This window comes from Bos taurus, chromosome 5 (genome assembly GCF_002263795.3).
Source record: "Bos taurus isolate L1 Dominette 01449 registration number 42190680 breed Hereford chromosome 5, ARS-UCD2.0, whole genome shotgun sequence".
In the NCBI taxonomy this organism is placed as follows: domain Eukaryota; kingdom Metazoa; phylum Chordata; class Mammalia; order Artiodactyla; family Bovidae; genus Bos; species Bos taurus.
Genome location: NC_037332.1, coordinates 77,683,215 through 77,703,427, shown reverse-complemented (window position 1 = coordinate 77,703,427; position 20,213 = coordinate 77,683,215). Strand labels below are relative to the sequence as shown.

At 40.5% G+C, this 20,213-nt stretch overlaps 1 protein-coding gene and 1 long non-coding RNA gene across 6 annotated transcripts in view; one reads left to right on the top strand and one right to left on the bottom strand.

Annotated features, from left to right (window-relative positions):
* Nucleotides 1-20,213, top strand: part of BICD1 (BICD cargo adaptor 1) — a 250,617-nt gene that overhangs the window by 28,706 nt on the left and 201,698 nt on the right. The window lies entirely within an intron of this gene.
* On the bottom strand, nt 8,614-9,529 carry LOC132345320 (uncharacterized). Its single transcript, XR_009494604.1, has 2 exons — nt 9,362-9,529; nt 8,614-8,818 (listed from the first exon to the last, which is right to left on the bottom strand). It is a non-coding gene; the product is annotated as an uncharacterized lncRNA (long non-coding RNA).

The following is a 20,213-nucleotide window of genomic DNA, read 5'->3' as shown; positions in this document are numbered from 1 at the left end:
TGTTGTCTCCTTCACATTTCTGACACCCCTCCCCATTCTCCTGCAAGAGAGGCCAAGCTGCATAATCAGCCATCCCAGAGCTCAGAGTCCTTCTCTTTTGTGTTCAGATACCATGCTCCTGGGCTTTCCCCATGACTCAGTGGTAAAGACTCCACCTGCCAATGAGGAGCCTCAGGTTTAATCCCTGAGTCGAGAAGATCCATGGAGAAGGAAATGGCAACCCATTCCAGTATACTTGCCTGGGAAATCCCATAGACAGAGGAACCTGGTGGGCTGTGATTCATGGGGAAGCAAAAGCACTGGACATGACTTAGCAACTAAAACAACAGCAACCATCCATTTACTTTTATGGACAGATGCCAATGGCATTGCTATGGGAGGGGGCAAATGAAATTGTCTCTTATCAGGAAAAGAGTTGATTGTCTCCTGGTGGTTGAGTGATACACATAGATGTTGAGGGAGATCTAAGTGTTTTTGAAAGCAGTATTCCTTAATTCTTGTCAGTGTTTTCATCAGTACCACTATGCATGTATTTGGAGAAGGAAATGGAAACCCACTCTGGTATTCTTGCCTGGAGAATTCCATGGACAGAGGAACCTGTTGGGCTATAGGCCATAGGGTCACAAAGGGTCGGACACGACTGAATGACTGAGCACATGCATGAATTGTCTCTGCATATCTTAGCACTTTGTTTTGGACTCATACCTTTTGGTCTTTGCTTTTGCTAAGGGGCTGAGTAAGAGAGGAACAAGAAAGTAAAGAAGCCTTGATACTAAGTACATCCATTCAGTGCCCACAGCTACACATTATTGAAATATGAGGAATGCTCTTAACACATGTTAACGATCATGGATATGACAAAAAGTGGTAGAGAACAAAGTCATGGAGAGGTGAAGTAGGAGGAATGAAAGAATTCATCTGTGCTGTCAAAATCTGTTTGTTGTTGTTCATTCACTAAGTCGTATCCAACTCTTTTTGACTTCATGGACGGCAGCATGCTAGGCTCCACTGTCCTTCACTATCTCCCAGAGTTTGCTCAGATTTATGTCCATTGAGTCATTGATGCTATCTAACCAGTTCATCCTCTGCTGTCCCCTTCTTCTTTTGCCTTCAATCTTTCCCAGCATCCAGGGTCTTTTCCAGTAAGTCAGCTCTTCGTATCAGGTGGCCAGAGTATTGGAGGTTCAGCTTCAGTATTAGTCCTTCCAATGAATATTCAGGGTTGATTTCCTTTAGGATTGACTGGTTTGATCTTGTAGTCCAAGGGCCTCTTAAGAGTCTTCTCCAGCATGACAGTTTGAAAACATCAATTCTTTGGGGCTCAGCCTTCTTTATGGTCTAGCTCTCATATGCATACATGACTACTGGAAAAACAATAGCTTTGACCATACAGACCTTATAAAATCTTTTATCTATATTCCTAAATCCCATTTTTTCCTTCTTTTGACTATTTAGGGGTTACCAATTAAATTACCAGACACCATGTTATTACATAGGAGATCCTGAACATCTTTAAGTAGCTCCTAAAGGAGATCAGTCCTGGGAGTTCATTGGTAGGACTGATGTTGAAGCTGAAACTCCTGTACTTTGGCCACCTGATGCGAAGAGCTGACTCATTTGAAAAGAGCCTGATGCTGGGAAAGATTGAGGGCAGGAGGAGAAGGGGACAGAGGATGAGATGGTTGGATGGCATCTCCGACTCAATGGGTTTGGGTGGACTCTGGGATGGACTGGGAGGCCTGGCATGCTGCAGTTCATGGGGTCACAAAGAGTCAGACATGACTGAGCGACTGAACTGAACTGTATCTGAGAAGAGGAGAAGAGGCGGGAGATGCTAAAATAATTATAATACACTCTTATAATATACTATAATGTGAAGAATGTGTTGGGAGCACAGAGAACCAGTAATTTTACACAGAGAAAACAGTTTTTGAACTGATCTTGAAGGGCCAGCTTGATAAACTTTGATGTTCAGTTAGATTTGATGTGTTACAGAGAGGGAGTTTTTTCATTTGGTTGTTTTAAGGCTAGATGAATATTATTTCTGAGTGACGAAAGTGCTAGAAGACAGCAGATTTCTATTTTCTGCATATTTATACATTATGAGAATTCACTTACAGACATGCTCATCCTTGTACATAAATTATTCATGTAATATTTACCTTCCCCCAGTCTGAGTTGTCAGCTTTGGACATAGAGAACAGGGAGCCAGTTCCTCCTCCAGTGGGTATTTGGGTGGAATGCTTTCAAAGAAGCTTCTTTCTCTTAGTTCTTTTTATTTTTCCACAAGTTCAAAGATTTTGATTAGATATTTTGCTTGTGTCATACCTTCCTGATCTATTGATGTCCAGGAAATCTGATAACAGAGACGTTTAGACCTGTTTAATCTTTGAAATGACCCTCAAAGCCAGTTCAGTTTTGCTGAAGTGAAGATCACTGTCACGATTTGAGTCTTTGAGCTAGTGAAATAGAGAAATTTCTGGTCAAATGATGAACTGAAGACTCAGCAGATATGCTGAGACAGTTTTATTTGTCCCACTAGACATCTTTCCTTTTTTGTGGTGGCATTAGACTGATATTATATATTGGCATTCTGTAAGCCTACTTTTATCTACTTTGACAAGTGAAAGTAGAGATCAATTGTGTTTTCACCTTATTGTGTTTTCACCTAATTGTGTTAGCAATTATGTATCCCAGCAGGAGTTTACTAAGTACCTACTATATGTGAAACACTGTATAGGTGCTAGCCACACAAAGATGAGCAAAATAGGGGTGAGTTCTGTCTTCCTAGCACTTAGAGTAGGAAAAATGGAATTAATCAGCTTTCCATGTTTATAATTACAAATGACATACACAGAAGTAAAGGCTCTCTCATAACCCATTCATTCTTCTTTTTCAATCTTCTTCCTAATTATACCATATGTATAAGTTAACAGTTATATGTCAGGCTTATTCATCAACCAGCTAGGACATTTTTACTAACAACTGCTGTTTATTTAGTCACTCTTACATATTGGCCAGTAGTGCATCACAGCCACGTTGGCTTCCAGATTTTCACCTTGGGAAAGCAGGAGATGAAGAGATCATCAACTGAAGTAGAAAACATAGGAGGAAAGATTTGAGACTAAGAAAAAAATGTTTTGAATACATGGAGTTTAAGGAATTATAAGACATTCGAGTGAAGGTACTAAACAGTACCGAACAGGCTAGTGCAAATACACTTCTGAATCTCACCAAATGGAAAAGCAAGAAAATTAATAAGGAGCCATTACGTATCTTGCTCTGATTGTGCAATATATGATGTCAAATTATTGCATATAAGTCATTCTTGGAGTCATGGAGTGAGTGAGATGAAAGACCCCCAAGACTCACCGTCCTCAGAGCTGGTGGAGGAAGAGGATGCAGGGAAAGGAGAGCTGTGAGAAGGACCAGGTGGGAGTGGTGAATGGAAACCAACGTGGGAAGTGTTTCAAGAGAAAACACTTCAAATGTTTCATGAGAAAAACCAAAGCTGAGAGAGGCCAGGAAATATCAGAGCTAGAAAGCAGCTGGATTGGAGGTTCACAGGAACATGAGCAGAATTCTGAATTCTGAAACTCAGCTCTCATTTTACTAAAAGGGCAATTGGGTGATGATTTTTTTCCCCCTGGCCACCATTTTGGATATTTGATTACCTATTAGACAGCTAAACTTCCTATTTCTTGGTAGTTAAGATTTACCAAGGAGAATTTCTGTGCTATTTAAATGATTTGTGATTAAAATCATTCAAGTTAATTGTTCACTGCTCACTCAGTTTATTTCTTTTGTTTTGCTTTTTAACGTCTGCTTCAAGGCTACTATCTTTATAGTTTCCATGGTGATAATTTTTAAAGCTTTTTCAAGTTTTCTTGAAACATAAATGCACAATGGCTTAGCGAATGTGGGCAGTGAATAACTGGCTCTGTGATTAACAGCTGCCATCTCAGGCAGCACTTAAGTATCGGCAGCACTTTGAGAGCAAGTCTAAATGGACCCATGTGTAATCTGCTGTGAAAAACCATTTGTATAGTTTCACTATTTAATGTGTAAAAATAAATCAAATTAAAAGATTTCTATACAAGTCACATTTGGTTTTAAGTTTTACTAATTTTTATATGTAAATATGTAAATAAAGGATACAATGTGCAAATTGAAAAAAAAGCAACTTTTGACAGCAGCTGTTAATGATTGTGCAAATTGAAAAAACCACTTAAAGGGCCAGAGAAGGAAAAACCTGAGAGAGACAGCATAGCCAGCAAGCTTTGACTACAATCTTAAGAAAAAGTGATATTTGTACAAGACTGCAGCAATCCAAGGTAGCTTTGTTTTAAAAAATAAGCAAAGAACCAGAAGGATCTGGAAGCAGTTGTTTGCCATGTCCATCCAAGATCTGAGCAGGGGTGGGTACCCTGCATGGACCTGTAGTGGTCAGTTCTCCTAAGAGACCTGTGCTGTGGAGACAGGTGTACTGGGTTGTTAGGGTCTGATGCAATTACATTTAAAGCAGGCAGATCTCATGTTGACTCTTCATCCATGATCTTCCAACTTGCATACTTGGTTAATTCGTTTCTGGAGAGCTTGCCTTTGAAGAGAAAATGTGATTTTTCTACTGATGTCTTTCCCTGGCCTCTTGGCAGTTCTCTAAGTTTTACTGTAAAATAAATGTCTAAGAACTTCCCTGGTGGTCCAGTGGTTAAGCCTTCATGCTTCCAATGCAGGGGGCATTGTGCCCAATCCCTGGTTGGGGTACTAAGATCCCACATGCCACAAGGCCAAAAAAAAATTTTGTCTGTTCTGGTTTTTTGCATCAATCTCCTGTGGGTTTAATTCATGTGCCAGACTATCACGAGCCTGAATGAGTCTGGAAAGGGATAGTTTCCTCATCCACGACTCATGACCTAGATCATCAGATTCATCAAGTTATGCTCCTTGTTAAGATCTCTAGGCCTGCAGGCAGGTAGGCACTTTCCTGAAGAGATTCCTCCATTTCACCATAAGGCCTTCCACTGGGCAATTACATGTTAGTTATTTTTCTAAAAATGATAAAATTTAATATAGTAAGACTTAATTCTGTAATAGTAAAAATGTGAAACAGATATTACCTGAATGACTGATCAGTTGTAAATGTCATAATTGTTCCCATATTGCATTGTGTCTCCTTGTGCTAAATTGCATGAGCTAGGCCATTTCTATAGCATGGATCTCTGAATAGGTCTTCTGAATCATCCTTTGAATGATGCTCCTAAACATGTATTAAGTATAGATCCTGGGTAGTATTGGAGTCAGTGTTGGTCATCAATAAAGATTTTCTCTGTGGTGATGGGCTGGTTTCTTATGAATGACAGCATTTATACAGCTATATGTTCTTGTATATTGACATTATTTAATAATGCATGTAGCTTTGTAATAAGTTGCATAAGCCACATTACTTAATAATCCAGTCTGCCTTAAAGTGAAAGTGGAGAGTGAAAAAGTTGGCTTAAAGCTCAACATTCAGAAAATGAATATCATGGCATCTGGTGCCATCACGTCATGGGAAATAAATGGGGAAACAGTGTCAGACTTTATTTTTTTAGGCTCCAAAATCACTGCAGATGGTGACTGCAGCCATGAATTAAAAGAGGCTTACTTCTTGGAAGAAAAGTTATGACCAACCTAGATAGCATATTGAAAAGCAGAGACATTACTTTGCCAACAAAGGTCCATCTAGTCAAGGCTATGGTTTTTCCAGTGGTCATGTATGGATGTGAGAGTTGGACTGTTGAAGAAAGCTGAGCGCTGAAGAATTGATGCTTTTGAACTGTGGTGTTGGAGAAGACTCTTGACAGTCCCTTGGACTGCAAGGAGATCCAACCAGTCCATTCTGAAGGAGATCAGTCCTGGAATTTCTTTGGAAGGACTGATGCTGAGGCTGAAACTCCAGTCCTTTGGCCACCTCATGCGAAGAGTTGACTCATTGGAAAAGACTGATGCTGGGAGGGATTGGGGGCAGGAGGAGAAGGGGACGACAGAGGATGAGATGACTGGATGGCATCACTGACTCAATGGACGTGAGTCTGAGTGAACTCCGGGAGATGGTGATGGACAGGGAGGCCTGGTGTGCTGTGATTCATGGGGTCACAAAGAGTTGGACATGACTGAACTGAACTGAACTGATATGTGTTACACAACAAACCATTTTTTTCTGAAGTCAAGAAATACATATTGTTTTATGTTGCTAAATTTGTGTGCTTTGTCAGAGAAGTACTGCCAGAAAATCATCTGAAATGTAGAACAATAAAGTTGGGGCTTTAGATGATTTAGGTGAACCAAGAAAAAAACTAATGTCAGAATTAAAAAGATGCAAAATAAGAATAAAGGCAAAACATCGACCCTGTCTGACTTGGGAGAATACTGGTCACTTGATCTTAAGACATGTGAGTAACCAGTTTGAGATTCTGCAGTAGTCCTTAGTATTTTGGTCTGTCTGAAAGTTTTGTCAAAAGAAAGAAGAGAAAATGCATGTATTTTCTTCTTGACCTGGAGAATTTAGCTTGGTTTGCTGTGTACAAACAGGACGATCCTACGAGTTGCCCACTCAGTTTTAGAAAGGCGTGTGGATAAAGATAGGGATTAGAAGAACTGGGCTTTGGGGCTGAACAGAGAGAATGATGATCTGAAAGGACACCCAGGAAGATGCTTATCTTTAGCTGCACCCATGTAGTGCTTGTTAACATCTCTGAATTCCTGTTTTTGCTTTCCCATGCTATAGACATATAATTTCCAGGGCTACTGTGTTGTACAGCTTTGCAGAGTAGTGACAGAAATGCTACCCCAGATGTTATGCAATGCAAGTCTGCACAGCCTGATACAGAAGCCTTGGTTGGGTCCATGGTGGGTACTGAGTATATGATAGTCTGATATCCCACCAGAGAAGAGGTTTTCTCGTATCTTATGAAATAGATAAGACTATGCTGGCTATTGTTTAGAGACAGTAGTCTGAAGAGGAGAGCCCTTTCCATAGGGAAGGAGGCAGACAAGACTCAAATAAATTCTGTGACTCTTTTTTCTGAGCATTTCCCTGTCATTTTCATTATAGCTCTTGTAATCTTCATATAAACTGCACTGTGCTTCTCAGCAATTATGATAAATCTTTTGTACTTCAGCAAATATTCCCCAAAAATGTAGGGTCCGCTGGCTTGTGTCTTTACTGTAGGCATCAAAACAGATGGTGGTGGCATTGTCAGAAAAATGGAGCAGACACAGTTGCTTAAAGATATAAAATTTCCTTGATGTAAAAGAATACTGAGATTTATGTGACTGGGACTTTCTGCTCAGAGCATGTAACAGTGTGTTGTTGTTCAGTTGCTAAGTCGTATCCAACTCTTTCCAACCCCGTGGACTGCAGCATGCTAGGATCCTCTGTCTACTATCTCCCGGAGCTTGTTCAAACTCATGTTTATTGAACTGATGATGCCATCCAACCATTTCATCCTCAGTCATCCCCATCTCCTCCTGCCTTCAGTATTTCCCAGCATCAGGGTCTTCTCTAATGAGTCGGCTCTTAGCATCAGGTCAACAGTCCCAGTGAATATTCAGGGTTGATTTCCTTTAGGGTTGACTGCTTTGATCTTGCAGTCCAAGGGACTCTAAAGCACTACAATTTGAAAGCATCAATTCTTTGGCACTCATCCTTCTTTATGGTTCAACTATCACATCCGTACATGAATACTGGAAAAATCATAGCTTTGACTATACAGACCTTGGTCAGCAACATGATGTCTCTGATTTCTAATACACTGTCTAGGTTTGTCAGCTTTGTGATGGTCATATTTCCAGGTATCCTTAGGCTTTTAACTGTACATTGTGGTTACTATGTGTTGGGTGATGACTAACCAAGCTTTAGCAGATTCTCCTCCTGGAAATTTGTGAGACAGGGAGGAACAGAAGTGCCAGCTGTGGAATCAGAGGCTGTAGAAGGAAGAGGAGCAGACCCTGAGAGCAGGTGAGTCACAGTGAATATCTGAGTGGACTCACGCTGAAGGGTGTCCCCAACTCTGCCTCTCTTTTCCTGCCTCGGGTTTGCCGTTTTCTTCATGGTGGAAGGCTTCTCCAAGGCTTCCCTGGTGGCTCAGTCAGTAAATAGTCTTTCACAATGTGGGTGACCTGGGTTTGATCCCTGGGTTGGGAAGATCCCCTGGAGAAGGAAATGGCAACCCACTCCAGAATTCTTGCCTGGAGAATTCCATGGACAGAGGAGCCTGGTGGGGCTACAGTCCATGGGGTCACAAAAAGTCGGAGATGACTGAGTGACTAACTTTAACTTTCACTTTCCATGGTGGAAAGTGGATGCTCCACAGTTCCTGAGACTATATGTCTTTAGTTTAAGCAGTTGGCAGAGGCTGGTGCAAATCCCAATTGCACCTGCCAGTGAGAGAGAAATGGGTTGGCCCACCTGGGATAAGCAGTTGGTCCATTTATAACCAGGGAGATTTGTGTGTGCAAACATGGCTTCTGGGACCCAGTCCTGAGAAAACAGAAATATGAGCAAAGTGAGAATAAGTTCTCCTGTTTAAGGAGTTATTTCTCCCGTTTAAGGATATAAACAAGCATATATGCTAATCTTTTATTTCTTTATTTTTTTTTTTAAAGAAATCAAACCTACTTCATATAGTAGTAATATCATCAAAGAAATGCACAGCTATATATCTGGTTAGATTTGAGTGGTCATCTGACACCTGGGTCTGAGAGCAGATTCTTCAGTTCATTCGAGAAGCTTCATAGTAAAACTGCTCTGAAGAAGTCAGTCCACAAAGCCCACCTGACAGGAGAGGAAATTCAAAACCTTAAATCAGTTAAGACTTACCAGATTCCTAGTGCTTAAAATCAGAAACATGAATCAAAACTTAACCTACTCTAAGATTTTTTGGTAAAATCCCCAAGTTCATCACGGACCTTATCTTAAAGTCAGGAATATTGTTTTTTCAGTGTTGAGTGTTCTGGACATAACACTTTTAAATTATTTCCTTCATCTCTAAGCTTCTATGACATTCTTTTCCCTCATTCTCATTTTAAGTCTCTTCCTCCAAATTTCCCCAAATGCTCTTTATCTCTCCCCTCTGTGAATAGGGACCCAAGTTAGTCCTTGGCCTCTGCTCTTCATTTTTACTCTTTTTCATGAGTTTTTCCAACATCTTGGTATTAAGGAGGCACATTTCTAGGCTTTACCTCTCATTTAACCATTTTTTGTTAGACACAGATGCCAACTGAGTGACAACTCTGTGGCTTCATGTCGTTCAATTAGTAACATTCCCATAATTTTATCAATGCCAGTGAAATTCTCCCAGTTGCCTATGCTTAATACCGTGAACTCATCCATCTTTGGCAGCTTTCCTTCCTTGAGTCCCATTACCAAGTCCAGTTGAGTTTTCCTATGTAGTGATTGTAGGAATAATTCCTTCTTCTCCATTCCTGTTGCCATGGCTACATATTCTCATTGAAATGTCTTCCGTGTTCTCCCAAGAGGGTTTTGTTGTTGTTGGGTTTTTTTTTTTTGGGGGGGGGTGGGCATTTGTTTTGTTTTTTTAAAAACTTCTGGTTTAGTAAGTAGCTCAGACACGAATCATAACAGAATTACTTGAAGAATTACTCTGAGCTCCATTACAATCACAATATCTGGAGTGATCTTGAAAAATAAAGGCAAGATTTAGAGTAGAAATGTTCCTAGGTAATTCTGTTGTGTGCCCTGGGTTAAGAATTACTGCTCTGGTCTCCACTTCAGTTTATCTTACTCACCATTGTTAGATCTGTTGTTTAAATACCACTTAAAACCTTCCTTTGCGAACAGCCTCCTCAGGTCTGCCAGCTCAAGGTCAAGTTTCTTAATCGGACATTCACAGCTGCTCACTATTCCTGCAAGTGAGCCCTGAACTCTGAGTAGCTAGTGTTTCCTTTGTCTGTCACATTTGTGTTCACTCCGTGACCTTGCTGGTCTCAAAAAAGTAGGTCTTTTTTAACTTCCCTCAAGACCCACCTTCTCCTCGAAGCTTTTCCAATGAATGTAGCTCACTCATATTCTCCTTTCCTCTCCTCAAATTCCTGGGGTCTTATGACCTGTACTGCTTGTAACCTAATACTTTATTATGTTTTGTCTTGTATGCATGACTCTTTTCTATCAAAGCAGATTTTCAGTTTCTTAAGAGAAGGAACATATTTGATATCCTGTATATAGTTCAGCATAGCCTGGTACTGTAAATCAACTTAATCATACACTAAATAATATCTGTACTGTGGATAAACCTCTTGCTTTATTCTGCATCCAGTTAAAATGAACCCATTTAAGGCTTTCCCCTAATTCAGGCATTTTACCCCGTATTGTTTCTGCAATTAGGCAGAGAAATGATCATCTGCAAAATTAACCTTTTTGCTTTTCTTACTTGAAATGCAATGCAAAAAAAAAGTTGTCGTTTTCTTAAAATCAAGTATCTTGAATACAATTTGTTGTTATTTTTTCAGTTAATCAACATATTTTTTAATTTATTTAATTCACAATGCAGACAGGGCCTAAAAGCAAATGTGAACTTTGTCCACAGCTGTACCCTATCAGCCACTAACAGTCCACATTATTTCAGACATAGCAATCATTTACACTCTTTATTACCCAGGGGCATTTCAAACTGTTACTGAAATGCATCCATCCCCGGAGTAACCATCTGTGAATTGTAACACCATAAGGTAGAATGATGAGCAGCTCCATCTAATTGATATGCAAAAAGGAGGGTTTCAGCTGTCCAGCTATGGAGATTAAAATTCAACCTTTTAGTAGGCTATTTCAGCTGAATTTTTTTTATTGTAGTATCTATTTCAAGGACCCACTGTTTTAAGATTCTCAAAAAGAATAATATAGCCCTCTTCTCCACTGAGATAAGAACATCTCAAAATGAAAGTATCACCTTTAATAAATGTTTATGGTAAAAAAAAAATTCGAACCCTACAAAGAAAGGTAAATTATTGTAAAAAGCAAGATTACCATTGGTGTTCTAGAATATCACAAGAGCAGTGCATTTCTTTCATACATCTGTTTGCACTCCAAAATCCTAAGAGGAAAAAAAATGCTTTATTTTTAATGTTTCAACTGCATTAAAATAAAAGAAACTGTTGGGAGCAGTATGTGTTTAGATAGTAAGATATATTTGCTTATATTAAATGGGTTTTATAACAATGACTTGAAATCGTTGAAAAATTTCTGCCCCTTTATTACAACATGTAACCCTGAAAAGGTCTCAAATTTAACTGTCTGGCTAGAGGTACTAAGCCCTCCCTTCCAGTGACACCAGCCTGTTGGGAATTATTCAGGAATCCTACTGACCAGTATAGTTCAGAGAAGTAGTTCCATGGTGACTTTTTTAACTCTGTGGAGAATAACATTTTCAAATTGCAGTGCGGTCTTGAAATAGCCATTGCTGTTGCTGCCCACTGAGAGATAACTACTCTCCTGAGGTCTGTCCCAACGGCTGGAAGGAAAATAGCACCTCCTGTCAGTCTGTGACAGGAGTGGATTATCAGACATTTGTAAAGAGACAGAAGCAGACTCAGGCCTTTCTTCAGTAAAACTGCACTTAAAAATGGTTGCTCCTCCAGGGTTTCTGTGTGCGCCATTAAGACTCACTGCAGTCCAGGCAGCAGGCAAACAGCTCTCATTGACTATCCGTGTGTGCAAAGTGCCTGCCTGTACCTACAAGGATGCAATGCCATCATCTCTGCTCCTCAGCACAGCTCAGGCCCAGCCCCAGGGATGAATTAGTAATGGGATAGAGCCGAGGGCGGCTTTAGCCATGGCTCGGGTTCCCAGCTATCATGTTGCCGGAGTCTAGGGACACGCTTAAAGTACTGAAGCAAAGCACAGCAGGATCGTATTGGCTCCAGATGGGACACTCTGGGAGATCACTGTGTGAACAGCCTTGTGGGAGTTATTTGGTACTGGAAGCCTAGACTATTTCCCCTAAAATTTTTAAATATTTTTTGGTGTTTTGATATTATTCTTTTTGAAAGAGCTATGAGCTGCCTGTCAGTTTACACTTTGAGATTATACTGTGATGACATCTCTAAGCTTGTCTTGGTGTTACTTACTGCAGGCAAAACATGTATGTATTTCAGAACACATATGTTTAGATCAACTAGGAGAGCTTCTGTAACACAGCAGTTGAAGCTAGAAGCAGTTGAAACTACTTTTTGTATTCTTAACAAGTCATTTGAAATTATTTGTTTTCAAGAAAAACTCCAACTATTTGCATTCTCTTCTGCAAAGCAAAAAATTCTTACATATACATGTACATATATAAATGTAAATACCAATACACATAAATTTAAATATGTGCGTATAAGAGATTTTGTTTCATGTCATGCAGGGTGTGATACTGTTTTGTGATGTGTGTATGATGCACTGTTTACTAATGTATTTTTGATTCTGTATCTTAAGATTACTACCCATTTGACAGTATTGACACTATAATGTTGTGATATAAGAATAAATCTCAGGAAATCCTTACGTTTTACCTCTCAAAACAATTTCTCAAAAATTATGGTACTGTTTTATACTGGATAAATGCTTTACTGGTAGTGGTGGTTAGTTGCTAAGTTGTATTTGAGTCTTATGACCCATGGACTGTAGTCTACCAGGCTCCTCTGTCCATGGCATTTCCCAGGCAAGAATATGGGAGTGGGTTGCCATTTCCATCTCCAGGGGATCTTCCTGACCCAGGAATAAACCTGCATCTCCTGCATTGGCAGGCAGATTCTTTAACCCTGAACCACCAGGGAAGCACAGCCCATAAATGCTAGTCAATCAGTTTAGTCAGTCAGTTGTGTCCAACTCTTTGCAACCCCACGGACTGCAGCACACCAGCTTCCCTGTCCATCACCAGCTCCCAGAGCTTGCTCAAACTCATGTCTATCCAGTCGGTAATACCATCCAACGATCTCATCCTCTGTCGGCCCCTTCTCCTCCTTCCTTCAATCTTTCCCAGAATCACCGTCTTTTCCAATGAGTCAGTTCTTTGCATCAGGTGGCCAAAGTATTGGAGTTTCAGCTTCAGCATCAATCCTTCCAATGAATATTCAGGACTCATTTCTTTTAGGATTGACTGGTTTGATCTCCTTGCAGTCCAAGGCACTCTCAAGAGTCTTCTCCAACACCACAGATCAAAAGCATCAGTTCTTTGACACTCAGCTTTCTTTATAGTCCAGCTCTCACATCCATACACAACTTTTGGAAAAACCATAGCTTTGACTAGATGGACCTTTGTCAGCAAAGTAATGTCTCTGCTTTTCTATATGCTGTCTAGGTTGGTCATAGCTTTTCTTCCAAGGAGCAAGCATCTTTTAGTTTTATGGTTATAGTCATCACCTGCAGTGATTTTGGAGCCCAAGAAAATAAAGTCTGTCACTGTTTCCATTGTTTCTCCATCTATTTGCCATGAAGTGATGAGACCAGATGCCATGATCTTCATTTTCTGAATGTTGAGTTTTAAGCCAGCTTTTTCACTCTCCTCTTTCACTTTCATCAAGAGGCTCTTTATCTCTTCACTTTCTGGCATAAGGGTAGTGTCATCTGCATATCCGAGGTTATTGATATTTCTCCCGGCAATCTTGATTCCAGCTTGTGCTTCATCCAGTCCAGCATTTCACATGAGGCACTCTGCATATAAGTTAAATAAGCAGGGTAACAATATACAGCCTTGATGTACTCCTTTCCCAATTTGGAAGCAGTCTGTTGTTCCATGTTCCGTTCTAACTTTCCCAATTTGGAAGCAGTCTGTTGTTCCAGTTCCGTACTAACTGTTGCTTCTTGACCTGCATATAGATTTCTCAGGAGGCAGGTAAGATGGTCTGGTATTCCCATCTCTTTCAGAATTTATTGTGATCCACACAGTCAAAGGCTTTGACATAGTCAATAAAGCAGAATTAGATGTTTTTCTGGAATTCTGTTGCTTTTTCTATGATCCAACAGATGTTGGCAATTTGATCTCTGGTTCCTCTGCCTTTTCTAAAACCAGCTTGAACATCTGGAGGTTCATGGTTCACATACTATTGAAGCCTGGTTTGGAGAATTTTGAGCATTTCTTTGCTAGCGTGTGAGATGAGTGCAATTGGGCAGTGTTCTGAACATTCTTTGGCACTGCCCTTCTTTGGGATTGGAATGAAAACTGACCTTTTTCAGTCCTGTGGCCAGTGCTGAGTTTTCCAGATTTGCTCGCATATTAAGTGCAGCACTTTCATCTTAGGGTTTGAAATAGTTCAACTGGAATTCCATCCCCTCCACTAGCTTTCTTCGTATGATGCTTTCTAAGGCCCACTTGACATTGCATTCCAGGATGTCTGGCTCTAGGTGAGTGATCACACCATGGTGGTTATCTGGGTCATGAATATCTTTTTTGTATAGTTCTGTGTATTCTTGCCACCTCTTCTTAATATCTTCTGCTTCTATTAGGTCCATACCATTTCTGCCCTTCATTGTGCCCTTCTTTGCATGAAATGTTCCCTTCAGTTCAGTTCAGTCACTCAGTCGTGTCCAGTTCTTTGCGACCCCATGACTGCAGCACGCCAGGCTTCCCTGTCCATCACCAACTCATTATCTCTAATTTTCCTGAAGAGATCTCTAGTCTTTCCCATTCTATTGTTTTCCTCTATTTCTTTGCACTGACCACTGAGGAAGGCTTTCTTATCTCTTCTTGCTATTCTTTGGAACTCTGCATTCATATGGGTATATCTTTCCTTTTCTCCTTTACCTTTTGCTTCTCTTCTTTTCTCAGCTATCTGTAAGGCCTCCTCAGACAACCATTTTGCCTTTTTGCATTTTTTTTTTTCTTGAGCATGGTCTTGATCACTGCCTCCTGTACAATGTCACCAACCTCCGTCCATAGTTCTTCAGGCACTCTATCAGATCTAATCTCTTGACTCTATTTGTCACTGCTGCTGCTACTACTGCTAAGTTGCTTCAGTCGTATCCGACTCTGTGCGGCCCCATAGATGGCAGCCCACCAGGCTCCACCGTCCCTGGAGACGTCCAGGCAAGAACACTGGAGTGGGTTGCCATTTCCTTCTCCAGTGTGTGAAAGTGAAAAGTGAAAGTGAAGGCGCTCAGTTGTGTCTGACACTGTGCGACCCCATGGACTGCAGCCCACCAGGCTCCTCCATCCATGAGATTTTCCAGGCAAGAGTACTGGAGTGGCTTGCCATTGCCTTCTCTGCTATTTGTCACTTCCACTGTATAATCGTAAGGGATTTGATTTAGGTTTTACCTGAATGGTCAGTGGTTTTCCCTATTTTCTTCAGTTTAAGTCTGAGTTTGGCAATAAGGAGTTCATGATCTGAGCCACAATCAGCTCCTGGTCATGTTTTTGCTGAGTATATAGAGCTTTTTGGTGACTGTATAAATGCTACTGACCTATTTTAAAAATAATAACTTTTAACTTGACATTTGCAAATCAAGTAGTATTTTCATAGTCAAGCTAATTCTCTGACTTGTAGATTACTTTTTACAATCATTTAATCCTCAAAATTATTTTATGGTGTAATTGTTATTTTTGTGTTTGAAGTGAAAGTGAAAGTCCCTCAGTCATGTCCAGCTCTTTGGGACCCCATGGACTTTATAGTCCATGGAATTATCTGGGCCAGAATACTGGAGTGGGCAGCCTTATCTTCTTCAGTGGATCTTCCCAACCCAGGGATCAAACCCAGGTCTCCCACATTGCAGGCGAATTCTTTACAAGCTTAGCCACAAGGGAAGCTCAACAATACTGAAGTGGGTAGCCTATCCCTTCTCCAGCGGATTTTCCTGACCCAGGAATTGAACTGGGGTCTCCTGCATTGCAGGCAAATTCTTTACCAACTGAGCTATAACGTAGTAAATAATTTGCTTGAGGATACATAACCAGGATAGGAGCCAATACTAGATTTTCCAGACGTCAAATACTGTGACCTTTTGTACCATGTTGTCTTCCAAGAAGGAGTTGTAGACTGTAGTTTAGACTTTTATTTATTTCTTAAATTGTTTATATTATATAGTGTAGTTCAGTGTTTAGGAGCATGGCTTCTAGAGTAAAAATGTATGGATTTAATTCTAGGTTCGTTACTTGCTAAACTGTGGGACATTACTTAACATCCCTGTGCCTCAGTCTTCTTATTTGTAAAATGTATGTATTATCTTGTGGGGTTTTACATATTTATCTATACATATTTATCTATTTATTGGAGAAGGAAATAGCAACCCACTTCAGTATTCTTGCTGGAGAATTCTGTGGACAGAAGAGCCTGGCAGATTACAGTCCAGGGGGTCGCAAGAGTCGGATATGAATAGTGACTAAACTGCCACCAAATCACCACCACCGTTTATCTATTTATACATAGGGCTTCCCAGGGGGCACTGGTAGTAAGGAACCCACCTGCCAGTGCAGGAGATGGAAGAGACACAGAGTCAATCCCTGCATCAGCGAAGATCCCTGGAGGAGGGCATGGCATCCCACTCCAGTATTCTTGCCTGGAGAATCCCATGGACAGAGGAGCCTAGCAGGCTACAGTCCATAGGGTCACAAAAAGTCGGACACAGCTGAAGTGACTTAGCACACACACACACATGCATATTTACACATCATTTTTCCTCGCTCTCCATAGATGTATAATATAGATATATATACACATCTCCACCCCTATATACATATACAGAACGAATTAGTATGTATTTGTGGTTCTTAACTGGGAGTAACTTGCCCTCTTCATCTCCATCCTCCACCTTGGGAGACATTTGGCAGTGTCTGGAGACATTTTTGGCCATGGCAATTGGAGGTTGCTGCTGGCTGCTAAATGTCTTACAACGCATTGGACATCCCTCCAAAACAAAGAATGATCTGACCAAAAATGTCAATATGGCTAAGGTGACTGTCTCTGGATTAGTATAAATTAGCTATTGTCTATCTGAATATATTTGTGTGAGTGTGTATCATGTATATACATATATAGAGAGACAGACGTACATACACTAAATGAGTTAGTAAATTGCCTGAAATATAATTACTGGTATGTGTGTATTAGTTATTATTTTTCTAAATGAAAGGTCTGGTTTTTACAGATTTAGCAAATGTGGGTGTATTTGGCATATGTTTTAAAATATTAGATGTTAATTCAACAGATGAAGTTCTTTAGAAATCACACTTCTGCACTATTATAATTATTTTGAGTCTAGAGCCTTATTTTCAGAAATAAGTACTTGATCCCTGCCTCTCTGTGTCCATTTGACTTTCATTTTTTAATGCTTATTTCTTTTTGTAGTATCCTTTATGTACAGATACAAATGTTAATGAAGAACTGATTCACTTTTATGGATGCTAAGGAATCTAACTTCTGTAGAATGATGAAATGTCAGGAGGACAAACCTCTTTGTCTAGGAGAAAAATGCAGCTGTTGTGTTATTATTTTGGCTAGTTTACATTAATAGATTTTCAGAGCCACCCCTAAGCACTTTGGGGGCCTAGGACAAGAGGATAAACAGAAGCCTGCACAGTCTATGTCCAGATATTAAAAATGATAAATCAAGGGTGTACCCCCACATTTTCTGCTCATTCTGGAAGGAAACAAGATTCTGGGAGCTCAAGGGTACCTACTGGGAGGTACTAGGAGGCATCCAGCCCTAAATCTTCTTGCCGCCATTTCTTTGTCTTCTCAGCATGATAGTTTATTTCCTAGGTATTCTTTCAATCTCTCTCTCCTTTTATTCCTGTCTTCATTGGGCATAGCTTAATGAATTGTACCTTGGAAATTTACTTTTTCACCTATTCACTTAAAAAAAAAATTCCCATATTCACTTTGCTGTCATGATTAAGAGTGTGGGTTCTGAAGACTGACTGCCTGGACCAAATCCACTGTCTGCCTTGGACTGGCTGTGTGATTCTGGGCAAGTTTAACTTCCCTTTGTGTCAGTCTCTACATCTGCAAAACGGGGTAATAATCCCCAAAGGGTTTTGATGCCAAATGAAAATATACATGAAGGTTGGTAATAAGGGTGGCTTCCTCTACAGTTGTGCCTTTAGTACCTAAAGGACCTTTAGCCAACAGATGTCACAAAATGGCAACCCACTCCAGTACTCTTGCCTAGAAAATTCCATGGATGGAGGAGCCTGGTGGGCTACAGTCCATGGGGTCACGAAGAGTCGGACACGACTGAGCGACTTCATGACTTCATGATTAATTATTGGGTACCTACTGTGTGCTGAGGATTGAGGCAGTAACATAGTTAAGTAGTTAAGGTGTGGGCTTTGGAATTAGACTGCCCGGTTTTAGATCATGGCACCTCTAGAGGTATGAGCTTGGGCATGTTATTTAATTTCTCTGTGGGTCATTTTCCAGATGTAAAAGGAAAATAAAAATAATAGCAACACATTAAGGTTGTCATAAGAACTAAATAAGTTAATATGTGAAAAGAATACCTTTGACACAGAGTAAGCATTCAACAAATGTTAGCTATTCATCTTCTTTAAATTCTTATGGTGGCAGATTTGGCCCCTGTCCCAGGATGCAGAGAAGTTCATGTAATTTATTTGCCAACAACCCTCCATGAGTCTCATGAGAGCTTTGCTTCCAACTCTATGCAACTTTCACACTTGTACAGAACTCTGTTACAGCCCCTGTGAGGTCCCGAAGTGTCATTTTATAGTCCCTCTTCTCTGTCCCTGCTGGTTTATGAGCTCTTCAAATGCAGAAACTTGGTCTTTGGTGTTCTTTTCCTAGGGCCTTGCACAATGCCTGCCACTTTTGATTAAAGATGCTTAAGAAATGCCTGTTGCATGGGTGAATGAAAGAATGGGACCAGTGATACGAGTATAATTTGTATACCATCAAAAAGTTCGGTTTACAAGTTTCCTAGAATATAGAGTTAGCTATATTAGTAAGATGTTTGATTTTGGTGAGGCTGATAGGGAGAGTAGGGGAGAGAGAAGTTGCTCATCAGGCATACTGACAGCAAAAAGTGACTCCCAGTAGGCTGCCAGGGAAGGAAGAGAGAAAAACCACAAGAAATGTAGTGGTCTAGGGCTATTCATTGTAGACTCAGTAATGCTACACATACCTGTAGCCCTGTCGGGCATTGCTGTAACATCATGGTACAGTAACCAAAATTTATGTGTCCTCCTTCCTGTTAGCCTCAGCCTTTACTGTTCTTCATCTGTCAATGCTGCTCCAACATCTTGGTTCCAAGAGCCCATCCTGGCAAAATGTTCAGAGAGAACCAGTTTACCAGCAGGTGGGATTCTGGAATTGTTTTGCATCCAAAGACCCAGTGTTTGATATGTCAAAATGATTGCTAGTTATATATGTCCCCAAGCAAAAGTTGCCATGTTTACCATCTTCCTGGGATTCTGGCTTGAACTCTGTTTCCCTGGTGTATTGACATTCTTCCCCAATTGCCTTGCCATCCCTGTGCCCAGGGGGGAAGTAGGGCAGTTAATTCCTACCTATAGTTGGGCTTCCCCTTCAGCAGGAGTCACACGGCTACCCACTTGGATCACAGCTTTCTTTGTGTAGGATGCATTGGGCCTAACAGGCTGAAGTTCAAATCCAGGCCCCACCATGCCCAGTTGTCACTCTTGGGAAGTATTGATCTCTCCAAGCCTCAGATTTCTCACTTGCAAAATGGGGAAGATATTGCCCACTTGTGACAATGACATGTGTGTATTGGCATCTGACACCTCTAACACAAAGCTAAACTATTGCAAGCTAAAGAAAGTGAAAGTGAAGTCACTGAGTCATGTCCGACTCTTTGCAACTCTGAGGACTGTAGCCCACCAGGCTCTTCCGTCCATGGGATTCTCCAGGCAAGAATACTGGAGTGGGTTGCCATTTCCTTCTCTAGGGGATCATCCCAACCCAGGGATCGAACCCAGGTCTCCTGCATTGCAGGCAGATGCTTTAACCTCTGAGCCACCAGGAAAGCTAACGTATCTTTAAAAATCTATCATATCATATTCCATAAATATGGTTCAAAGTAACCACTCTTGTTGAGATTTTGTTCATTTATCTTGAAAATGGAAGTGCCTCACTTAAAAAAAAATTTTTTGTGTGTGCCTCAGTACAGATTTTGGACAGTCAGGAAGCATGAGTTTTTCAATATTAAATCTGGGTAAGAAGAGCTAGTTTATTGAAATCAGTTTTAATCCTTATAATCTGGT